Raw genomic sequence first — 10,276 nt, forward strand, 5'->3', positions numbered from 1 at the left:
TAATTTTTTTAGACGAGTTCGGTTCAGTTTTAGGGTTTGGTTTAACTTTGTGTTAAATTCAGGTTTAGCTTTGGGTTCAACAAATAGGCATTCTTCAGATAAACTTCTAGGCTATGGTGAGTCAATTGGACATCATTAGAGTAACCATGCCTTCGAGGTTTTCCAAATAGTCCTATCCACTGAACTTAATACAAAACTTTGGTCAAACTGGTTAGGATCCATAAATGGTAGCTTCGTTTAGTTCTACTTAGCCAAATGCACCAAGTCGAAGCCATATCTTCCTAGACATGTATAGACTAAGCTTCTCTAACCTACTATCATCCAAAACTTCACTAGTACCATAGGTCAAGTTAAACTTTGTCCCTTTTTATTCTAATCCTAATTACCCTGCCGGGTAGGTTACTTTTGGTTACCCTGTCGGGTAGATTACTTTTGGTTACCCTATCGGGTAAATTATTTTTTAAGGTGCCAACTAATTTGGAGTCTCCCCCTAAATTATTGATTTTCTTTTTATATTTTTATTTAATTTGTAATTCAAATTGTCCTTCTTTGAAAGAGTGTATTTAAAGTTTAAATTTTTATTTAATTTTAATTTTATTAAGTTAATTGAATTCTCTTTCTTTAATAGCTTATTTTTAAAGTTTAAGTTTTTATTAATTTTTAAATTTGAATTAATTAAATTGTTTGAATTATATTTTTTAAATATTTATCTTTTAATCTTTTATTAATTGTTAATTTTGAATTTTCTAAATTATCTTTGTTTAATATGTTATATGATTTTATGAAGTGTTTGATTTTATCCTTGTATTTTCTTCGCCTTTTAAGTTGATATGATTAGTTAAATTTATTAGGTTAGTCTTATCTTTGTTAATTAAATTATCTTGATTTTGGATATCATCTTCTAGACTGATTTTATCTAGATTATTAAATACTTTATTAAAGTATTTATTGATTTTATCTAAATCAATTATCTCATTTTTAACTTTTAAATTTGAATTTAGTTTAATGTTTGACTTACTTATGTTTAAATGTTCACTTAATTTTAAATTTTCCAAATTGACTAAATTATTTGAATTGATTTGGTCATTGTTCTGTTTGACCAAGTCAAGGTTGATGTCAAATTGATCAGAGTCTTGATTGACTTGATCAGAATCTAAATTATTTTATGATTTTGAATTTAAATCATATAGATCTAGATTATCATGCACCATAATTGGGATAAGTTCATACTTATCTGAGTCATCATGCAAATTATTTGAACTACTACTTATAGGGGTATTTTGGTAAATTGCACTAACATTAAGCACATCCCCTAATTCAGTAGGCTTTTGAATTGGATTTGACTCGAGTCCAGAGTTGATTTTGACTTGATCATCTACCTCCAACAGCTCCGTGAAGCTTGGTCAAACATGTCCAAAACTCGTGGGCATCCTTGATTTTTCCTATCCTGCAATTAACTTTGTTAGGTAATAAATCTGAGACTGACTTTATTACCTTTTGGTTTGCTTCTGAATTTTGTGTTGATCTTCTCAGTGCCAAGCCACTATCAAAGTCGTTCATGAAGATGAAGCTTTCCATTTGCATCCTCCATAAATTGAATTCATGCCTCTCGTATATCTCATATAGAGGTGGTTCGTCGACGCTCCGTCCTTTTAGAAGAGACATTAGTCTTGCACACAAGGAAACAAAAGAAAGATCCCAAGACTTGGTCTTGGATTAGCAGGGCTGGAGGAAAAGAAATATGCGAGAAAAAAATAATAATTTTTTTAATAATAAAATATTAAAAAATATTAAAAATATATTATTACAAATTTTTGAAAATGCGATATTTCGCTAATACCGACCAATGGTGAAAAGATGAAAATGAAGTTTTCAAAAATGATTTTGGAGGGAAAAAACGAAAGGCGTAAGGATATTTTTTAAACCTAAACAATATCTATTTTACTTTTAAAAAGAACCCCCCTTGCTTGATTGGTGGTTGCACCAAATCAGAGCTGAAGCTGGCTCTGATACCACTTGTTAGATCGAAGTGTTCGATAGAGGGGGGGTGATTATCGATTAAAAATTCGAGAGTAAGCAGCGGAAAATAATTAAGCCAAAGCAAACACAAAAATTTACTTTGCTCGGAGCCTGTGTCGACTCCTACTCCAAGGCCCGCACACAAGGGTGCTTTCGATCGGCAATCCACTAGCAATTTGAAATGAATGTTATAGAAGAAGTACATGAATTACTTAGCAAGGAAAAACTAACAATAAGAAAAACAAACAAACTAGCGCTAGTCGAAGAATCTTCGCAGCGTCGCAGGAGCACAAGAGAGCAGATTGTGAGTTGTTTCGTTGTTGTGTTGAGCTTCATCCTTTACCCTCCTTATATAGGAGGTTCGGGGCGCCCGGATCCCTTCACGTGCCCTGAATATGACGTAGCTGACCCAACCAAGATGCTACACGCGGCGAAGTGACATTTGGGGATAAAATTCACCTCCGGGCGCCCGGATCTACCCCGAGCGCCCGGACCCTGGTTTTCTAGCAACTTCCTTCCTGTAAGAAAACGTTAGTCCGGAGGCAAACATACGATATATATATCCTACAAAATAAAGTGTTAGCACAGTTTAAAATTAACAAGTAGAGTATTAGCTAGATTTCGTCTCCTCGAGATCGGAATCTAATCACGATCTCGACTTAGATATCCGAAATGGGTCTAAGTAAGATCGACGCCTAATGTTCCCTTCCCAGGAACGCGTCCTCACAGTCACTCCCCTCCAGTGACTTACCTTCACTTACCTGCCAGACGTCCGGTCAACCCTTCGACCCGTCTGGGCTTCGTGACAGCTATCCAGTCAGCCCGTCGACCTAGCTGGACTTTGTGCCAAACGTCCGGTCAGCCCGTCGACCCGTCTGGACTTCGTGCCAGCTATTCGGTCGGCCCGTCGACCTAGCTAGGCTTCGTGCCAGATATCCGGTCAGCCCGTCAACCTGTCTGGGTTTCTCCTGCACACTCGATCAGAGTGCTAAATAACAACGAAACTAACTTAACCTATTTTGGCATTCATCAAAACTTGAGTTATACTGTTAGTGCTAACTGCACCAACATACATGATAATCCTTATGAACTCCTCAAAGGGACATCATCAGTCTAAATAATTAGGACACAGATTCCTTCTATAATCAACAACGCACCATATAAATAATACTATCTCTCAACTCATCGGACCTATTGATTTAATGAATAAATCTCACCCATTGATAAGTTAAAGAAATAAATACTAAGTATACGTGCTTGCTATTAATAAGGATTAATAGGACACACATCCATAATAACAGAGGTTCTGTTCTTTTATGTAGTCAGTATAAATCGAACAACCTCAAATGGTCCTGCTTAATACACATATAGTGTACTAGTGTAATTTTATAGTCAAAACAGACTAATACCAAATTACACTACAATCGTTCCAATGGTTTATCCCAATCTATCTTGGTTGTGAGCTACGTACTATTTATAATTTATAAGGAATCGATAACATGATCTTCTGTGTGACACCACACACCGTGTTATCTACAATATAAATTAAATGGATAACTGCATTGACATATATATATAAATGTAGACATTTGATCAAAGTGATTCTCATTTCAAAATAGATGTTCATACAAAAGCTAGGCTTATAGTATACATCCCAACAATTGTTCCCCAAACAAACTCTAAAGACATCTATTGCCTCTACTTTTGCCTTCTTGCTCATTCCAGTATAGATGAATCTTTCGGCATCAATTGACATTCGGCTCATGAGGCAACCTTGCATAGTTACACTTATGTGAGTAGTTGCACCAGTATCTATCCACCAAGTGTTATTAGGTATTGTAGCTAGGTTGACTTCTAAACTAACAAAGTTAAGAAGGATACCTTTCTTGGCACATCAGTTGGCGTATCTAGGGCAATCCCTCTTCAGATGGCCTTTCTTTTTATAAAAGAAACAAGTTGGGTCCGGATCTTGTTGCTTTTGCACCTTATGCCCTGAAGCCCCAATCACTGCAAGTTGTTTACCCTTACCCTTACCCTTACCATTACCTTTATTCCTTTTCTTGTTCGAATATTGAGATGAGGATGCATAGTGAGCACTTTGAGATGCGTCACCCCTTAATCTCTCTTCTTCTTGTACACACTGAGCTATGAGCTCATTTAGTGTCCATTTATCCTTTTGAGTATTATAGCTAATCTTAAAAGGAGTGAACTGTGTAGGTAGAGAGATTAATATGAGGTTCATAAGGACACTTTCAGACATATTTAACTTTAGTGTCTTAAGCCTTGTAACCAAGTTAGACATCTCCATGATGAACTCTCTAATGTTATCCTTCCCTGTGTACCGCATGGACACTAACTTCGTGAGAAGTGTAGTAGTCTCGACCTTTTCGTTTGAGGTGAATCGGTCTGCTAATTCCTTAAGGAAGGTCTTAGCATCCTCCTTCTCAGTTATCGAACCCCTTAGTGATTCGAGAATTGATATTTTCATGATCATTAGACTCATGCGATTAGATCACTCCCACTTATTAAAGTTCACCTTTTGATCCGCAGTCGAATCATTAGTCAAAGGTGCAGGGCGATCATACCTAAAGGCATAGTCCAGATCCATGCAGCCCAATAAAATCGTAATATGTTATTTCCATGGTCCAAAGTTTGTGCTAGTAAGCACGGGGATGTTGTTCAGATTAGCAGATATTGAGAACACTACATAAGCAAATGCAAAGAACATAGCTCAATTTAGTAAACATGTATCTAGTGCAATAACAAAAACAACAAATAAAACATGCATATGTATGGGCATACATAGAGATATCTAGTGCAACATTACATTAAGTCTTTGGACTAAATTGTAACTTGCTATTGGTACTCTCTAAATAACTCATGATCACCTTCATCTGCCACATAACTCACCTTCCTTTGGGCAGACGCATCATGCATATGATACTTTATTCATGAGCTTCTTTATTTAACTTATGTTTTCTAGCCACTCACAATACTTCCAATTGGCCACACAGTGCCCCTTCCTTTGGGCAACTTCATTTGTGAGCTTCCTTAAACATATATCCGGCATAAGAATGATTTTCCTTTGGGCCAATCACCATCATCATGGACATACATCCCTCTACACTAATACTCCTAGCCTCCTCAATAGTTCTCAGTTTGGCGATAGTATTGATTCGACTAGGTAGCAAGAGCGAAAAAGAATCTAGGAAGAAATTGTTGAAAACTAAGCTAAATTCAGTTATCAATTGATTGGTATTAGATATCAATTGATTGACATTCTTTTAATCGATCAAGAATGGATGTGAATCGATTCACACTATGCCAATCGATTCAACATACATGAATCGATCCACTGATCGATCCAGAAAGCTTTTGTTCGCTTGTTCATCCACCCCAATCGATCAACTGATTGATTGACCAACGCCAATCGATTAGACAATCGATCTAGAGACCTTCTGTGGATAACCCAGTGAACTCCAATCGATTGGCTGATCGATTGGTGAATCCCAATCGATTAGCTTATCGATCCAGAAGTTTTCTGTTGGCTTCTCCTAATTTCAATCGATTAGCCGATCGATTGATAATCCCAATCGATCAGCCGATCGATTAGTAATCCCAATCGATCAGCCGATCGATCCAGGAGATTTCTGTTAAATTCTTTCGAACTTCGATCGATTGGCTGATCGATTGGTGACCCCAATCGATCAATCGATCAATCCAAAAGGATTCTTGTCACGAATTGTAGTCCGAATCGATTCAAAGTCGTTATGTTCGCGAACTTTAGCATCTCAATCGATCTAACCCTACGCCAATCGATTGGTAAGCACCAATCGATCAAGCGATCGTTTCGAGTTGTTTCTGTTCGTGAATTCACGACTCCCAATCGATTGGGAACCTTCCCAATCGATTGATATCAGAAAGTCACGTTTCAGCCCATTTCTGAAACGTGATTTTCTGCCCTAAAATCGCACCGCCAATCTCGTTCTTCATGGATAATATGAAAAAATTGATTCAAGAGTTAAATCCTAATCTATCCATGCTACATTCAATGAATATACATCAATTTCGCTCATCAAATGCAGAAATTGATGTATTTGTGCAAAATAAATGTTGAAAACCAATCCTTACGCCTTAAAACTGACAATAAGCAATCCCGAAGCTCTGATACCAATTGATAGACTTGCAATACATCATGAACAACCTAAAGAATGTATTTCTTCCAAGGATCTAGCTATCATCAGTTCTAAAGCATAAGAAAATGAAGCAACAACTCTTTAAACGACTGACCTGAGTCCATTGCAAAGGTTAGTGCTTCTTACTTGTCGTCGTAGTATCCCACGAGCGCAACAGACGTCTTCCACAAGATTGAGCCGACAAGCACGTTCCTTCTCAAATGGGGGAGAAGAAGCTAGAAGGAAAAGCTAGGTTCAGCATGCCCTAAAGAACCCTATCTCTTCCCTTTTATACTTGGCCCAACCTATGGGGACTATCCACTATAAAAGCCCATCCATCATTAACAACCCATCAATTTTAATGAACCGGATTATTGGATCTATACATTAAATCCACATCCATTTAATCCAAACCCTCTTTATATGCATAAAGCATTAGATCACTTAATTGAGTTTAGTTATTTTATTGGCAATTGGTTATGTATGTATTAATCAAGTGTGAACCCAACCTTATGGAGATTAATGTGGACTCAATTGGATCTAGTCCACCCATGTGGATTTAATCCTACATGTTTCATTTTGGATATGTTGTTTAACTTGTATGGATTATAGATTTGGTTTTGAATGTTGAATATGATACGTTGGAATGTTGTATTTATTATAAATAGGTTTGGATATTTGTATACACGTAAAATGTAGAAATGGGTAGTTTCTAGCAAAATTTTTTTTGCCTTTTGCAATGAACTTGGCAACCAAACACTTTCGTTTTCATATTATCGTAATCACTGTGTATCCCAAATTTGTGATGAATCCCATTTTTATCGTAGATTTGTAACGAATACAAGATTCGTAGCATATTTGCAATGAAATTGGATTCATCACAGATTTGGTGATTAATTCATTTTCGTTGTAAATTTGCGACGAAGACTAGATTCGTCACCAAATCTGGGACAAAAATTGGTGTTCATCGCATATTTGTGTTTAATGAATTGTGTGTCGATTTGTTTTTATGGCGATGAAAATATAATTTGTTGTAAAATTGATGACAAATTTATAATTTGTCATAAAATTGATGATGAATTTATAATTTTTCATCGTAGGATTTGACGACGACTTATTCGTGAAGAAAAGATTTTCATCACAGAATTTATCATAGATTATTTTTGTGATGATTTTTTTTTTAAAGATTCGACTCAAAATCGATTAGGACTTTTGGTATTAGTCTGTCTTGACTATAAAATTACACTAGTACACTATGTGTGTATTGAGCAGGACCATTTGAGATTGTTCGATTTGTACTGATTACATAAAAGAACAGAACTTCTATTATTATGGATGTATGCCCTCTTAATCCCTATATAATAATAAGCACGTATACTCAGTATTTATTTCTTTAACTTATCAATGGGTGGCATTTATTCGTTAAATCAATAGGCCCGATGAGTTGGAAAATAGTACTGTTTATATGGTGTGTTGTTGATTATAGAAGGAAACTATGTCTTAATTATTTAGACTGATGATGTCCCCTTGAGGAGCTCATAAGGATTATCATGTAAACCCTGCAGGTGGACTTAGTCCAGCATGATAATAAAGTTGAGTGGTACTACTATTGGATTCAGATGTTAATTAATTGAGTTGTCAGTAACTCATTTAATTAACGGGCATACGATATCTTAAGACCAGGGAGATTAACACACTCATGATAAGAAGGAGCTCATATTGTAATATGGGATTGGTGCGATAGTTCAATAATAACTCTTTAGTGGTATGAGTTATTATTGATGGACTTGGATTGAGTGTTCGGGCCGAACACATGAAGCCCAAGCCCATCAGGAGGCCTAAATCAATTCCTCCTCTAGGTCCCTGTTGTAGCCTCTATATAAAGCCTCACATTCACCCATCCATAACTTGGTTTGGTTTAACTTAACTTGGTTTGGTTTAACTTAACTTGGTTTAACTTGGTTTGGTTTAACTTAGTTATAGAAAGAGAGATTTTTTCTTAACAGAATTCTGTTATTTTTTTTTCTTTGTAACCAACGACAAGCCTATAAAAAGGAGTAGGTGGTGGCTCCTAAAACTTAATTTTCGCTCACCTCTTCTCCTCCTTGTGGCCGTCGGCTCTATCCCCTTGCCTAGGGCTGGCGCCCCTCATCTCCTCCCTCCTTGGTGGCCGGCGCCACCTTCTCGTCCTAGGGTCGGCCCCCTCCTCTTTGCTTAGGGCCGGCTCCCCCTTTCCCTTTGCTTAGGGCCGGTGCCCCCTTTTCTCTTGGTGGGTAGCTGCTTAAAGAAGAGGAAGAAGAGGAAGAAGAAGAAGAGAAGGAAGAAGATTAGAAGGTGCCCCATCCTAGAGACTCCTTTTGTAGCCGGCGGTTTAGAAACTGAGAAGAGAAGGAGGGTGGTGTTGTCTTGGTAGATCGTCGCCCACACGACGTCCAAGAAGAGGAGAGGAATACGGCAGAAGATTAAGAGGTCTTTAGCTACAAAGAAAAGGTACAACTAGTTCTTTAATTCTGCTGCGTAATTAGTTAGTTTTCTTTGTATCATTTTTTTAGAATACCAACACAAGAGGCCAACGATCTTGTACTTTGATCAAGGTGTGCTTTGATCATTCAAGAACTTGCTTTATTGATCAAACACATGTCTGATCGAACATGCGGGTTGCTAGGAATAGTTCTGTACTTGTACAATTTTTGTACAGGGAAATTTAAATAGAACGGAATTCCAGCGCCTTCAGAGCATTCATAATAAGAAAAGATATTTTTCTCAAATATTTGTGATTCTCATGTCCACAACATTATTTAAATATTTCACTCCTTAAATATCCTAAATTTCACTATCAAATATTTTACCAATCAAATATTTATGGGTCTTATCCATCAAATATCTCACTTCTAAATATTTCAAATTTCATAATAAAATATCTCATCAAAAGAAAAAAAATAACAAAAAAAATTATAGAATTTTAAATAACAAAAAAAAATATCCCAAATTTTTATGTATTTTTCATTGATTTTTTTAAAAAAAATAATAAAAAAATAAACCAAAAAATCTATTGTCATATGCCCCACCCAGAAGGCAATAGGCGAGGCAGGGCAAGTTTGTCATCCTCATCCCCACCCCCAAATTATAGTCCTGTCCCCATCCTTAATTTGATTTAATCGAGAAATTTCCATTCCCGGCCCTGTAGAGATTAAATCTCCATCCCTACCCCATCCTCGTTTCAAATGCCTATTGATTTGGATAAAAAAAATTAAATTTGCAACTTCTTTCATAAAAGTATTAATATGAGAAATCAATTATAAAAATTATATTATATTATTATTATTATCAGGGTGGGTTTAAGGATGGGAATAACATCCCCATATCCACCCCATTTTAACTTGCGAGTATTTGAAAAATCCCCGAACCCGAATTTGAAACTCAAAAAAACTCTCCAAACCTGCTCTGTTTCAGTTTTTTCCCATGGGACTCTAAATCCATGGAGAAAATTGTTATCCCTACACCCACACACCCACCTCAACTAGCGTAGCTTTTATTTTTTTATTGTTTATTTTTATTTTTTTAATAAAAGTTAGAAATCATCGTACAAATCCTTTTACCTGATAATTTCTCTATATCCCTATCTTCTCCCTTTCCAATGAAGGAATATTTGAGATGAAAGATATTCAGTGAAATATCCCCTTCAAATATTTCCATGGTAGATATCCTAATTTCATTAAAAAAAATGGCAGATGTGTTGGTACCTCAAGGTTATTTTGATATGATCAAACAAGTTAAGTTAGGTCCTGTTATGTTTAATCTTGTGTCTAAGTGTGCAAGAGCTTAGTGTTGCGATATATACTATAAGCCTAGCTTTTGTATGAACATTTGATTTGAAATATTTTGAAATGATAATCACTCTGGTTAAATGTCTGCATTTTATATTTATATATATGTCAATACAGTTGGCCATTTAATTTATATTATAGATAACATGGTGTGTGGTGTCACACAGAAGATCATGTTGTTGGTTCCTTATAAATTATAAATAGTAACTCACAACCAAGATGGATTGGGATAAACCATTAGAATGGTTGTAGTGT

The sequence above is a fragment of the Zingiber officinale genome, chromosome 5B, assembly GCF_018446385.1.
Source record: "Zingiber officinale cultivar Zhangliang chromosome 5B, Zo_v1.1, whole genome shotgun sequence".
In the NCBI taxonomy this organism is placed as follows: Eukaryota; Viridiplantae; Streptophyta; class Magnoliopsida; order Zingiberales; family Zingiberaceae; genus Zingiber; species Zingiber officinale.